The sequence below is a fragment of the Phalacrocorax carbo genome, chromosome 2 (genome assembly GCF_963921805.1).
Source record: "Phalacrocorax carbo chromosome 2, bPhaCar2.1, whole genome shotgun sequence".
NCBI classification, from domain to species: Eukaryota; Metazoa; Chordata; class Aves; order Suliformes; family Phalacrocoracidae; genus Phalacrocorax; species Phalacrocorax carbo.
In genome coordinates, this window is record NC_087514.1 from 151,488,479 (window position 1) to 151,502,732 (window position 14,254).

The 14,254-nt window shown below is 39.0% G+C and overlaps 1 protein-coding gene and 1 long non-coding RNA gene across 2 annotated transcripts in view; both read left to right on the plus strand.

The window, feature by feature from the left end:
- Positions 1 to 14,254, plus strand: part of ZEB1 (zinc finger E-box binding homeobox 1) — a 121,852-nt gene that overhangs the window by 1,568 nt on the left and 106,030 nt on the right. The window lies entirely within an intron of this gene.
- On the plus strand, positions 228 to 11,137 carry LOC135312119 (uncharacterized). The gene is made up of 2 exons (XR_010371782.1): positions 228 to 534; positions 10,346 to 11,137. It is a non-coding gene; the product is annotated as an uncharacterized LOC135312119 (long non-coding RNA).

Consider the following 14,254-nt stretch of genomic DNA (forward strand, 5'->3'; position numbering starts at 1 on the left):
CTTCTCCTCTCTAATCCTGACCGTTTCGGGCGTAACGTGGCGATAAATAACGGCTTTTCCAGGGTCTAACGGGTTGATTTGATTGCTTTGAACTTAGGAGGGTTTTCCTAATTTTGCTGTCTGCGTTTTCTAGCAAGTATTTTTGTTTGCACACTCGTGTTATTAATTCCTTGTCCTAGTGTAAATATTTATATTTAGCTCATGATTTGGCTGTGCTAAAGGTAAGTTTGGAAAGTGCTTTTCTCTTTACCTTATTAAAAATGTTGATGATCAGAGAAAGGGGCTTTTCTTGTTGCTGACGACATGTGTGTGACATGTGAGTCGGAACCACCCAGCGTCAGTGCAGGAGCTGTAAACATGTTTACCTGAACAGGAAAGAAAATGGATTTTTCTCTTAGAGATCCAGTGATATGAATATCATACTCTTGGAGCATATCAACAGATGACTTGAGACAAATTTTCTGAAAGCTTAGCTTTTGAAATCAACGGAGGAAAGAGATTCTTGATTGCTGCAGCAAATGGCAACTTGTGCAGGTAGAAAAAAAAATGGTGTTTAGTTTTCTCCTGCATGCATGTCAGCCCCCTCCTGTCTGCTGCTTTCATTCTCAAGGGAGGGATTTATTTACCACGCTTGCTGTCAGTGTTTTTTCCTTTGTGCGTAATATTAGAAAACCAGATTTGAGGCTGTTTAGCATGAAACGTTTCGTCTGCAGCATGTATCACTCACAGAAAACAAAAGGTGTATAAGACATGGTATCGTTCCAGGTATCTTTCATCCTCATCACTTTTGGATCTCATCACTGCACCTGTTTTATTACAAAAAGCCTCTGAGTCTTTATCAACCAGCTCTGCAAGGTAGAATTGTAGTATGTTTTGGTTCAGGCGGTTTTGGTTCCTTTTTTTGAGGAATTGAAACCAACTTAAGTCATTGTGCATTGGAGAATCAGGATCGGTTAGATAATAGATTCTGGATAATAGAGATTTTCAGCAGTGGGTTTGTGTTTGACTTGCAAATGTTTACTAAAGAAAATGGCTAGAAAAATGTTAACCCTTTAACCTTTAAAATAAATAGGTATGAGACTTGTTCTTCTGAATCTCTAAATACACTTTGCTGTTATAGATTAATATCTTCTGCTAATGAGAGATCAGTGTACAGGAGATGCTACGGCAACTGTTACAGTATACACTAAATCAATTTTATGCTGTTCCAGTTACCTTTTCCTCCCATTTTCTCACAGAATGTGAGATTATGAGAGATTACACTTGACATCCAGTATACTGGTTAATAATAATGGGCTATGGCATCGAGTTGTTATACTGTAACCTTCTGTTTATCTGTTGATAAACTTAACACAGCTATTCTCGTGCTGTAAACTTTTTGTTTCTTTTTTTTCTTTTTCCCCCTCTCTGCATTTGAGAGCCAGAACTTAACAGCTGCCATCCTGATACATTAACTGTAGCTGGAAAGACAGTTTTATCTTCTTAACTCTAGAGCTGGTTCCTTTTCTACCTTGTTTATTGGCCCTACAGGAGATCAGCAAAAGAGCAGATTGGGGCTGCCATTAAAGCCTCCCCTTACAAGAACATCTGAAAAAAACTATCCTGTGTCATTGTCCTTACTTCTGGCTGGTGCAAAAAACATCTGCTAGAGCAAAGGAGTTAGCAGAGTGTTGGGACGATAGTACCATTCTGATAAAGCAGGAACGTAGGGCTCTCTTCATGTCTACCTGTTCCCCTTCACCTCCTCTTTTGATAGAGAAATGGGGAGGAGAAGAGATGGATGTGATTTTTGCCAGTCATCTGCATTGCCACACTATGCGAATCCTGTGTGGACTTTAAATAGATTCAGTATCAGCAAAGGTTTTGTATTCTGAGTTGGCTTGCGGATCAGGATTAGTTGCTTTCTTAGCATCTCTTATATACGTTACAGGATTGGCTTAATTCTTACTTTCCATTTTGCTGTTAAACACATCTTGCTCTTCAGCAATGCTGTGAGACAAGTTAAAAAAGTAAAATATTTTAAAGTGTCTCTTATCAGAGGGTTAAAAAGATATCAACCTTTTATACTGATATTCTGAAAATAATGTAAGTATGCCCTCAGGTCTTCAGATGCATATTTAATGGTGAAAAGAAGAATGTATGAAACTGAGTAAATTCTGCATGCTGTCAGGTATATGTGAGGAGAGGGTACGAGGTGGGCTTTTTTTTTCCGGCCCACCCCCTGGTAACAGTGGGTTTATTACTAAAAGATTATGCAGATTGACTTGTTAGAGTGCCATTTCAGTTGTTTTGCAGTTGGATTTCCTCTCTTTTTATTAGATAATAATTCCATATAAAGTTTTGTTACAAAGCTAAGGACTGTAAGAAGATCATAAATGCCTTTGAATAAGGTAAAAGCACGGTGCATTTCTGTTAGCTCCAAGGTGTTAACTACTGGCAGGATGTCAGGTGTTAGTGGCGCTTGGGACACAACATTCCTTGTTGTGCCTTTCTTCTCTTGCCCCCCTTCCTTACTTTTTCACTAGGTATCATGTTTTCACTGCAGCATTAATTTAAATTTGCAATCTGGGAATTGAGGAATGTAGCCCAAGTTAAAATTCCAGCCGCACTGAGCAGGTCTACATGGACAACTGAATTAACTGTTTGAGTCCAGGGAAATCTTCTCTCCTATAAACAAGTAATACTGCTGTTTCATTGTTAACTGCTGAAATATAATGGGAATACACTTTAAAATGTCATAATTTCTTTATTTTTCTCTCAGTAGTCAGTGCTTGTTATTCTTACAGTTGCGAAGCAGGGTGTTTTAAGGTAATTAACTACCTGAGGCAGGGTTTAAGGTGATTAGCTGCCTGCAACAGTTCTTGCTTAGAGGACTCTGGTAAACATGCTGCTGAAACAGTTGATGAAAAGTACTAAGTAGATGGGCTTCCCTGTCATAGAAGTCATTCAGATTACATTTTTTTAGTTAAGTCTAATGAACTCAGCCCTACTTATTGTTGAATGTTTTCTGTTATACCAGATATCCCTCCCCATTGAGTCTTTCTGTTGACTTTGGGCTTTATTACAGGTCCCGTTAATAGCGGCGTTGCTGACTTGGTTAGGCCCTCGCTCTCAGTAAGTGAGCTCCACTGTCGGCAGTGCTGGGGGACGGGATTCTACAGCTGTCCTCTGCCTCCTTCTCCACTGGGAGTCAGGTGGTGGTATTAACCTGTCACTGCTTCTATAAGAAGTTTTACGGTGGGGGGAAAGAGGCTGGAGTAAACTAAAGTAAAAATACCGGTGCAATGCTTTTCTTAACATGGAAACATCTGTGTTAATAGGGTTTAAAATGCCAGTGAGGGATAGCAGACATTTTTAACGTGCATGGGACTCTATTACTACATTAAAGAAATAAAACCAACTTCTGTGAAGCTTAGGTTGTGGGCTTTTTGCTTGCTTGTTTGTTTTTTAACTGATTTTTGAGCGACTGCGCTCTATTGCAGGGAAACTGTTGGAATGACACTACCTAGCCAAATGGCTCTTAAGAATCCCTACTTCTAAATTCAGCCGTTATTTACTAAAAACATAAGCTCACTGATTTAAACTCATTAGCTGTTTGTAGTAATTTCAGAAACTCTAACTAATTGATATTGCAAGCTGATTAGAATATGGTGTGCTTCGTTGACTGTAAATACAATATTTAACAGAGCATACTGCATTTCTGGAGATCATAAAGATTCTGCTTGTGATAGGTTTCACACAAATACACAGAAAGAGCTTGAAAAATTGAAAACTGGTATGAAAGCCTACATAAAAACCAGAATTATTTCAAAGTACAGTTCCAGATTAACTTTCAAGTCCTAATGTCAAAATTCTTGAAGTTCTGGTCATACTTACCTGTTTGTCAAAAGGGCTCACCAGGTACGATCTTTTCCATTATGGACAAGTAAGCAGGACCAGGCTTGCATCTGGGGTCTCAAACTTTAGTGCTTCACTCTGACAGATATAATAGGCCTGTTATTTTTGAGAACTAAATTCTCAAGTGACTTACCCAAGGTCACACAGGAAGTCCATAGCAAGACTGAGTCTCAATCCACTTTTGATTCTTGGGACTACCCTTACATTTGGCTTGATCTAGAGCCTTGAAGGGAAAGAACAGACTTAGCATTTAGCAGTTACTATTTCTTTCAGTTTAAGTATTTAAGCTCTTTCATATTTATTGTCTTGAAATACTTGTACTTTCAGCAAACAAGTGGCAATATGCAAAACTCAGTTTTCTCTTTAGTCATTTTTAGATGGTATTAAGATAGTATCTTCACTGGTGATGTTTCCTGTTTGCGTAGTCGATGTTGATGTAATGATGTGCCAGAGAAGTAGAATTTTGTCTTCTCATGTTTGTTGTATTCCCAAGGTTAAGTTCAGTGATGTGTAGGTAGACAAAAGTAAAACACAACAGGAGGGAGTTGGCTTAAGGTCTACACTGTTAACGTCAACATCCCTACTCCAGTGCATGGCGTGTTTAGAAGACTGCTTTCTTAGAGGTCAACATCTGGGCAGAGATGATTTAATTTGATATTGGTTTTGTTGGGCTAATAATGACTAAAGAGTCTTGGCATGTGGCTGGTCTATCTAATATTTGGAAATGATTGCTAGGTAAATAAAAAAGCCTAAGTCTTCCTTAAAACAAAAAATTCCCCAGAAATGTGTAAATAAATGTCAGGCTTGGAAAGTCTACTTGACTGGGACAAACACAGGCCAAGTCTAGGTTTTACCACTGTCAATGTTTGTCACAGGGGGCTGCTGCTGCTAAGGCAGAGCCATGTGCGAAGTGGCTCAGGGTGCAGAGGGATGCTGCTCCTGCCTGGGGGGCCTGGGCAGTGAGAGGCTAGGTGGGTGGTGGAGAGCACTCTGGTGTCTTCATTAGTGAAAATCCATGGTTAGCTCTAGTCACGAGACAGTGCGATAGATCAGCTAAGATAGGGACTCTACCTCGTTGAGGGAAATGCTGTTTGAAATCTTTGTTGATTTTTATTTTTAATTATTAAAAGCCGAAGCACATCACGGAGAACAGAAGGGTGTATGTACAAGTTGGCAGGGGAGCATGGGTGAGGCAAAGGGTGTGTGTGGGAGGGAGGGAAGATGGAATAGGGAAGGGAGCAGTCTACTTTTCAGTTAAGGTCTGATGCCTTATTTCTGATGCACCTTGGTGGCCTTCCAGGAAGAAACAAATCTGGTCCCTGGTTGGCTGCATGAGAAGATCACAGTGGGAAATAGCTTTGACCTCACCTGACTAGTAGTGTCTTGAAACGCTGGAACTGTTGGGGGATCCTGTAGGGAGTTTGCATGTGTAGTTTTCTATAATGCTTTCTGTTTCCATGTTATGTTGGCAAGTTTTTTTTAAACCTCTCACTAAGCCGTTGCCTCAGATATTCTGATAGAGTCAGTTTCTCAAGCTCTTTGAGTGCATGGGTATTTCTCACAGTCTTGGTTTGCTTTTCTGGATGCCTAACTCCTAGTTTCTTATTTTTAAGTTATTGGAAAGAGTAACATAAGTTTGATATTTTTAAAAACTGTTCACAGTTGTAGCTTTTTAATCTTTGCTTGCCCTCCTCTTTTAAAGGACTAGGTTTGTTTTGAATTTTCCTGTTGTGTTGAGCCTCAGTTTATTTAATAATCTATTTGTCCTTTTCTTACATAGATAAGTAGAATTCCTGTGTGACAGTCGAGGAAAATGGGAAGCCCACTCAAGAAGATTGAGACTTGACAGATAAAATACTGACTATAGTTAAATGCAGCATAGCTTTATAAATCTATTTCAGTACTCCTGAGAAAAATACTACCCCATCACCACAGTATGTAAGCACCTTTCAGGCAGTAAAAAATATATGTGCTGAATCTTCTCTTCCTGTATCTGGGCCTGTACATCTGATTCCTGGTGTGACTACCCGACAGCTTACATTCATGTGTTAGGAGGATAGGTGGTGGTAGAGCAGAAAGAAGAAATTTAAGCTTTGTGTCTTTATGTGTGGAGCACCCGGACAATGATTCAAACATTGCAGTTGGTTAGCGCTGAATATGTTAACTGGGGTTCTTCAGACTTGTACATTTCTCCCCAACTAGGGCAGAAAGGAGGCTTTTTTACTTTGCCTCAGTCTGTGCTTGTTTCTGATGCCATTACTGTAACTATATCATTTATTTTAACATGCTTTTTCAGAACAACAGAAGTTACCTAAAAATACGCTCTCATCTTTGAGAAGTCAGTACTGTTTGAAAGCAGCCTGTTTCAGTTCTCTCCTTTTCAGCTGTCATTCCCAGCTGTCACAATCTCCTTGATGTGAGGACTTTACCCATGTTGTTGCAAAGCAGTTTGGTTAACAACTGCTGTCACCCAAAGGTTAAAACCTGAAAACTGGCATCCTTTGTTGCTTCCCTTACAAATGTTTGCTTTCTGTTTGGTAGCATCTCCAAACTGTTGCTCTGCCTTCAGTAGGTTCCATCTATCCTATTTTTTGAGAACTATGTAAAGCAAATTAACATGTCTAATGATGAATGTATTCTTCCGGATGTGTTAGGGGGCTCAATTATGACTGAGGAAAGAAAGTAAAAAAGATAAATTCTTTCCTGTGCTGAGGTGACATTTCATCCTATCCAATTAGGATCTGTAAGTACAACTAGAAGTCCTTCTTGAGTGAAAGGACATGTAAAATTACTACTTTAAATGCTAAGAACCCCGTATTATGTTGGAGTGTATCAGAAGAAAAAGAACGAACTCTTCCTTAACTATCTCTTATGTACTTCTTTTAAGTATGTGTTGGATTTGATGCAGATATCCTCTGTCTTTCTGCAAGCTCTTCTGTTTTTTAGCTTGTCACAAGTCAAGCATTAGATCAGGAACATTAGAGTAGCTGGCAAGAGCTCTGGGGATAAATAGATTATAAACCTGGCCTTTCACCATGATCCTTAGAGTGACTTTCATGGGTGACGCTTGAAATAAAGGGGTTAAAAGTGTCTGATGTGGTAGAGTGAGTATTTTTACCTATGAACTAGTGTGCCTGTCCTCATTAGGATCAAATGCTACTTGGGCCGGTGACGCTAGGGAGCACCTTCAGTTATTGTGATATGAGATGTTTTCATTATTTCAGCTAACATCCCTTTCCAGATTCTGTCTGACAGACAACTGACAGACACTGAGGGCAGTCTTCTGTTCCATTTCATAGAGGCATCTGTCCACAGAGTGTATATGGGAGAAAGCAAAATGAAATTATAAAACATTGCAAATGTGGCATGATTGAAAAAGGCCTGGGGAAATCTAGTCTGTCTGAAAAAGTGCAAACTAAAGAACAGAAAAATTAGACTTTAAGTACAGGGATTTTGTTGCTTTTTCCTAAACTGGTAGATTTGACCTAAACAAGCAGGTTGGGTTTTTTTTTTCCTAACACCATCCCCCTCCGCCGATCTAACATAATTTTTCTTAATGCCCCAAAATATAAGGGAGATGAGTTGTCCCTTCTTCCCAAATATGCTTGTTTTTTAAACACTTTTTCTCAATGCTCTGAGGAATTTCTACTTTGTATCCTTTCAGGTATGCATCAGATTTCCTTCTTCCCACCTTCTAGTCCATTTTATTCTTTGTCCTAATTTCCTATATGCTATCTGCTGTAAGTCGTGTGAAGTTCTAGACTGGAAAAAGAGGTACTGTTCAGAATCTAACCTGTCTATTATTCTGTCCTGTTTTATTTATGTCTTTCCATAGCCTTTCATTTTTTCCCTTGTATTCCTGGTGCAGCTATTCTTAAATTCAGGCAAAACAGAACTAGTTCCTTACTACTGGATTCATTCTTATGTTATTGTTCACAGGAAGGACCTAGGTACAGTTGGCCCCACAAAAAGCATGAGGTGGTGAATAAGGACTTTAAAGCAGATTTGGAGCTGTAATGACTGGCTTCCTTCCCTGCTGCTGTCCCTTCCCCTTCCTTGCAAAGCGTTTTCATTTGAAAAACTAAGGTGTGGTCATCGGGCATATCTGTTCTCAACTTCCAGTAATTTTTTGCTCACTACTGAGCTACGCAATAATTACATATGCAAATGTAGTATTTTTTTACCCTCTTACCTTGTACATATGGGAGAGAAAGATAAGGTTGCAGAGTACCACGGGAGATGGTGCTTCTGTTGAGGAGGTGCTACAGATGGCCACAGGAGAAAAGTACTCGTTCTGCAGGACAAGACTCAGGGGATTACAGAACTTCTGTGACTCAAAGGCAACGAGAAAACACCATTCTTGCCAAGTTTAAATTTCAGATAGGAGCAGATTGCTGGATGACTTGTTATAATAACCTATTTTGATACATTCTAGCTATTGAGTGCTGAGAGTGAATTTGCATTTACAGTAGTAATTTGTTTTGTAGACATACAAATATATAGTTGTTATATCCAATAATTTAATCTGTTAGCCTGGCTTCAGTGCTCCCTGTGGTAACATAAGGTAATCTTCTGTCATAACGTAAGTGTTGTAGAGATACTAAAACCACAGAGACTAATTCCATGGAAAAGACTATTCTGACAACTTCTACTCTTCATGGTAAGGCTTACCTTGCACTTATTCCAGACTTTATTTTGACTGACATACTGTGTTCATGAAACCCTAAATATGTCTTACAACAAACAGTGGAAGTAAGATAGAATCAGTTCTACCTTGCAGTCAAAATGCTGGGAGACTCTTTCTGCACAAAAGTGGAATAATAACTTAAACAGAAATGAGAAGCAAAATTGAATTAGTAGTTGTAGCCTAGGAAAAGGGAAATAGTTCCAGTGACGCATAATGCAGTATAACATGCCATAGTTCTCTGTATTTCACCACGTGATTAATCATGCCTTCAGGGATCAGCCTGCATAGCTGATGTGGTAGTTACACGGTGGAGAGGGACGACTTAAAAGGATGAGCCAGGTTTGTAACTCAGCATGTGAGTGACTAAAACTAGTGGCAGACTTTCTGTTTCTGTGAGCTAAGCCAGGTCACACAGGAGGGACAATTTTAGCTTTCCAGCTGCCAAGGGTACAAATAGACTTAGCTGAATAAAAATCAGGACACACAACAGAGGTTTATGATCCTGACAGAAAATTCTTACAGGGTATTTGATGCAGACTCATGCCTGTAGATCTGATGCTCAAAAAATAATTTTGCCAGTACTACCTGTAAATCTGCCTGTAAAGCTGAGATGCTTTCCTTCAGAAACAAAATAAGTAAGGTGGTTAAGAACTCCAGCAAATATGGGCATTTTCTTTATTTTGGTATGAAGTGTCAAGCCTTCTTGATTTAATTACCCCAACCTCTTTTAAAACAAACAAACAACCCCCTCCCCCTTGTTATGCACTATGATATGCAAATAATTTGACTACATTTGTTTTTGCATATGTATGGTGTACCAACAGTTTGGGGTATAGGCAAAAATATACAACTCAAAAATCTGAGCTCTTTTCTAAGAGGTAAGAAAACAGAAGTGCTGAAATTGAAAACTTGCCAAATGTCTTGTTCTAATAGTTTACAGTTGCTTATATTTAGCCCTTATTTCATCTTTCTAACTTTTGCCATTATTTTTTAAACATTTTGAAGGCCTGTATAGCAAATACTCAGAATAGAAAGGTGCTTTTGACTTCTCAAGTTCCAAGATGCTCACTTACTGAGTAAAGTCTTCCAGGTTTGTGCCTTAATGTGTCTTAATAGGCATCCTAGTTAAGCTGCTTTTTTTCTTTTTTAAATGTGTCTTCAGCTTATCTACCTTTTAAAGAACTCACACATCTTCTTTCAACAACAGAAGCGTTAAGTAGGACTGCAGTCCATGTTGGTTCATGGGTCTACTGTTGAAACACTTTGTAACTGAAGCGTGTGTGCGCGTGCGCAACCACATGGGCTGTTTTCCTGCCTTTTCCTTTTGTCTGTCAAGCTTCTGGCTGATAGCAGATTAGCCATCTGAATGTGGGCAGCAAAGAGTAATGGGCTGCACAGAGTGCCTGAGGCTTCTTGCATACAATGAAATGACTCCATTATAAAGCAAAAAAATGACAAACCTGCCATGGAGGATATCTGTATTGGGGAGATGGAGAGGGTAGCTTTTGGTTTATGATCAAGTTAATGTGTGTAAAATAAACTTAATTTTTTTCAACTGTCAAAAGTATTCCTAGGTGCTTTGCAGAGTAGTGCTGAAGATTCTTCTAGCAGGAAAATACCAATGAGCTAAATGGATGATGTACTGCTTGTGCTATATGTGTGGGGGAAGGAAGGGAGTAATAGCATGATGGCTCATTTTCACTATGCAGGTGTATTTATTTTTTTAAGTTCTTTTCAATTTTTTTCTTGTGTTTTGATTAGTTACAGGATTACCTAATCTGCCCTGCAGAAGTGTGTTTGGTTTATTAAGTCTTTTGGAAGATGTGCTAATACAGATTCGATGGAAATTGGCCAGAAACATGGCTGACTGAGACAGAGGGAATCCAGATGTTGGAGGAGGATATAAAATATAAAGTTGTGCCTCTGCTTGATCCAGCTCACTACAAATCTGTGCGCAGAAGCAGTAGCAGGAAAAATAACTAGGATTCCTGTCAAAGCTTTGACAGCTATACTTACCTGCTATAAGAATCTGTTGTTTTAAAAAAAAACCAACAAACCCAAACAACCACACCTCTCAATTGTCTACAGTCAACTGTATCTGTAAACATTAGTGGCTGCTCTTCCAGTTACAGCTTTCAAGAAGATTTTTCTGTTTTATGGCATGCAAGCTCTAAAAGGTGCTCTCCGACCCCCAACAAGGTGCACTACTTTCATTTATGCTGAATGGAGAATCTTCCTGGATTGCATCTGCTCAGGAAATGAAGACAGCTTCTGGTAAACGTGGGCTTCTAAACTAACTGGCAAGTCAGCATAAAAACAATTTGATATATAGAATATGGATAAATTACTAAAACATGCAAAATCTGTCCTAAAGTGCTTAATTATAAAGAAACCTCTTGACTGATATTTGTTTTAGTCTGTCTCGCTCGTTGGAGTCTGGTTCAATATCTCACTGTGGACACAAACCAAGTGGACTCTGGAAATCTATGCTTTAGCAACAAAATGTACAAATTACAACTTGTAATAAAGAAAATGGGCATACTGTTTGAGTAACCTTTGTGTTATTTTTCTCATTCTGTCAGCTGCTTCCAGATCTCATTGTGGCTGTTCTGGACGTGTGTTCCATCTGTTACATGGACAGTGTCCCTTGAAGATCTCCTTTTAGCTGCACTTTACACACTAACTCTTCCCTAGTCTCTTGGATTGATTTTCCTTAAGGGAAATCCCTCCTCAAAATGTGTATTTCTTTCTTTCCCTTCCCCTCCCCCAATAAAGTCTGCACCCACCAAAGAAAAAGGGAACAACTGAGTGATTTTTTTTTTTCTTTTTTTGAGACCAGTTATTCCACAGAACTCCACAGACACTGCTCCCTTGGCAGCAGTATTGGTTCACTTTACATGCATTTTTATTTTACAGTTCAGAATTGTTTCTGTGATCATATGAGCTTTTTATGGTGCTGAACACTGTAGCTGCTTATGAAGGAAGCTGGTGATGAAACAAAAGCTAATCTCTAACAGTCAGTAGTCTGTAGATGGTGACAACTAAAGTATGTTCCAGGGTAGTTTATTAAGAGAGGATCTGTGGGGTTTTTCTCCTCTGCTCTTTCCTTGCCCCATGTGATTGCTGTGGTTTACAATAGGAAGCCACTAGTTTCTGCAGTCACAGGTGGGAAGGGAGGTTGTCACTGGAAGGTAATGCAAAGATGTTTGAGTAAAAATAAAAGTGAACTCTCTTATGGGGGAAGGGGTTAGCTACCTATTTTACAAATCTTTCAACATCTGTGACTTAACTGGCACTTCTGAAAGCAGTATGTTGCACATTAACACAGCTTAATGCAGGGAAGTTGCATTTATGAATATGAATAAAAAATCTAGAACAATTCTTGTCTCTTATGTGATTTTTATAATCACAGGTCATACTGAGAAAGGTATTGCTGCCTTGGACTGACCTGGCCTGACATGGCTACAGTGTTGTGCCATGGCTGGGTTTCAGGACAGATTTGGAAAGTTGCAGAATACCAAAACCAAAGTGGTAACACAGTTAAAAGCTCAACTTCACTTAACCAGAAGGAAATGTAAGAAATAGTTTTTGTTGTCTTAAAGGTATTTAGGTAATAGAAAAAAAATATTCTTTTGGTAGGGTGTGTTACTTGTTGTTCTCTGTGGTATTTAGGCTACAACAGCAGAGTACCTGGTTAAAATATCACGTATGAGGAAAGTTTGCAGATGTGAAAGGACCTATGCTAAATTATTCCAAACATTCATAAAAAGTCTTGTGATGGGTATACCACAGAGGGGGCAAGTGATACGGTATGTCAGTCTGTCTGCCAAAGCTGTAGACAATTTCCAAATGTCCCTTTAAACAAATTCACTGCAACCAGGAATTTTTGAGAACTTCAATTGCATCTTGTACCTAATAGTTTGAAAATAAACATTTAGTTAACTAGTGTGGTTGAGGTTCTGTATTTAAAAATACACTAGTAAAATATAGTCCTGGTACTACTAGACAGGATTATCTTTCAATTTTAACTGCTTTTGGCTTGATATTTGAGATCACTTTGTAATTTCTCATTGGCAAGTACTAGTGTAGCAGAGCTGGAATCCTGAATTTAGGGCACAATAATTACGGCCACCAGCCACAGAGCTATGGAGTGCCTCAGGTGTGGGGGAGAAGGCTGAAACATGAAAATTTATATTTTGAGCTAAATCTAGTGATAGCTACTCTGAATATGATCTGTTTTAAAACTTCCAGTGGACAAATCAGCTTTTGTTTGTTGACTGTAGTGAGAAAAAGGAGGCAAGATCTTAATGTCTCCTGTGTAAAGTATCTAACATGTAAACTGTGAAATTACAGAAGGCCTTGTACAAATGAAGGTGCAATGTTTGACACAAAATGAGATGCCTGGAAGATGCTGCCTTGTATCTTCCCCCAGTTCGGCTTTCTTGAATCCTGATGGCCAACCCTTGCCTTAAGCATTGACAAATGCAGTGCTGTTAACATGTGGAAACTCATAGGTTTTACAGTGATTTGCTGTTGCTCCCTACTTCAGCCCAGAACCATGTAGTTACCTCAATTTTATTTGTCTGCTGTCTTCCATAGGTAGAAGTGTGTTTCTGCATTAGAAGAACTAGAGTATGTGTTTTTGTTATCTGAGATATCGTTAGCTTCTGTCTTTTCTATGTGTTGTAGGCCCTATGTGAATCCTGGTGACTCTAGTTTTGTGGGATTTCTTTTCTGTGAATGGAAAGAGTCCCTTAGATGTGCTTCAGAGACAAATGTTAGTGTGTTTTTTCCTTATCCTAGGATCAAGTAGTTCTTATGAGAAGTTAAAGGCATTAGTACAATGTTGCTCTCTCTCCTGGTAGTGAGGTAGTGAACTTTGTCACGCTATCTCTAGCTGTCCAAGAACTTAAAGATTTTAAGATATGCAGAGCTACAGTATATTTTCATCTCCTTTCTTCCCCCTCCTCCTTTTCCAAGGAAGACTATTTTAGAGAAGGGAAAAAATGCTACCAAAAAACCCAAACCCAACAAAAAAGCCAAATCAATGTTTTTGAGCTTAAATAAGGCTTATGATTATCTCTGCTGTAATAATAGGTGGTTTAGGTTTCTTGGAGCAATTCATGCAATTGTGCAAAACCTATGAGTACTTCAGACGCTGTCTGTTATAGTCAGGAACTCTTTAATTTGGGTAGCGTGCAAAGACTGAACTGTAATCCTCAGCAGACCAGCCTGTCCTGTAGGAGAACAAGGAGCATCAAGCTCTGTTTTGGAGGAGGCACGTGTTCAGAATCTTTCAGCTTCAATCACATGTGCTTGCGCTTAGATTTCCTTCTGGTTTGCAAGGGTGTCCTGGAAAACCACACAGCCAAAAGCATGTTAGTATTACTGCCTTGGATGCTATTGATTAGATATAATCAATACCTCTGCTATTGGGGCTTTTTGGGGGTGTTCTTTTGTTGTTTGTGGTGGGGGTTTTTTGTGGTGTGTTTTTTTTTTTTTTTTTTCTTTCATTGAATCTTATTCCTATGTACCTCACAGATTCCGGAACTTTCTGGTAGCCACCACAGCCATTTACAAAACTCAGAATATTGTAAAACTAATAAGCAACTGCACCAGCATGACAAATCTCTCTGCTTATGCAGCATGACAGAATAGGAGGGATTTCTG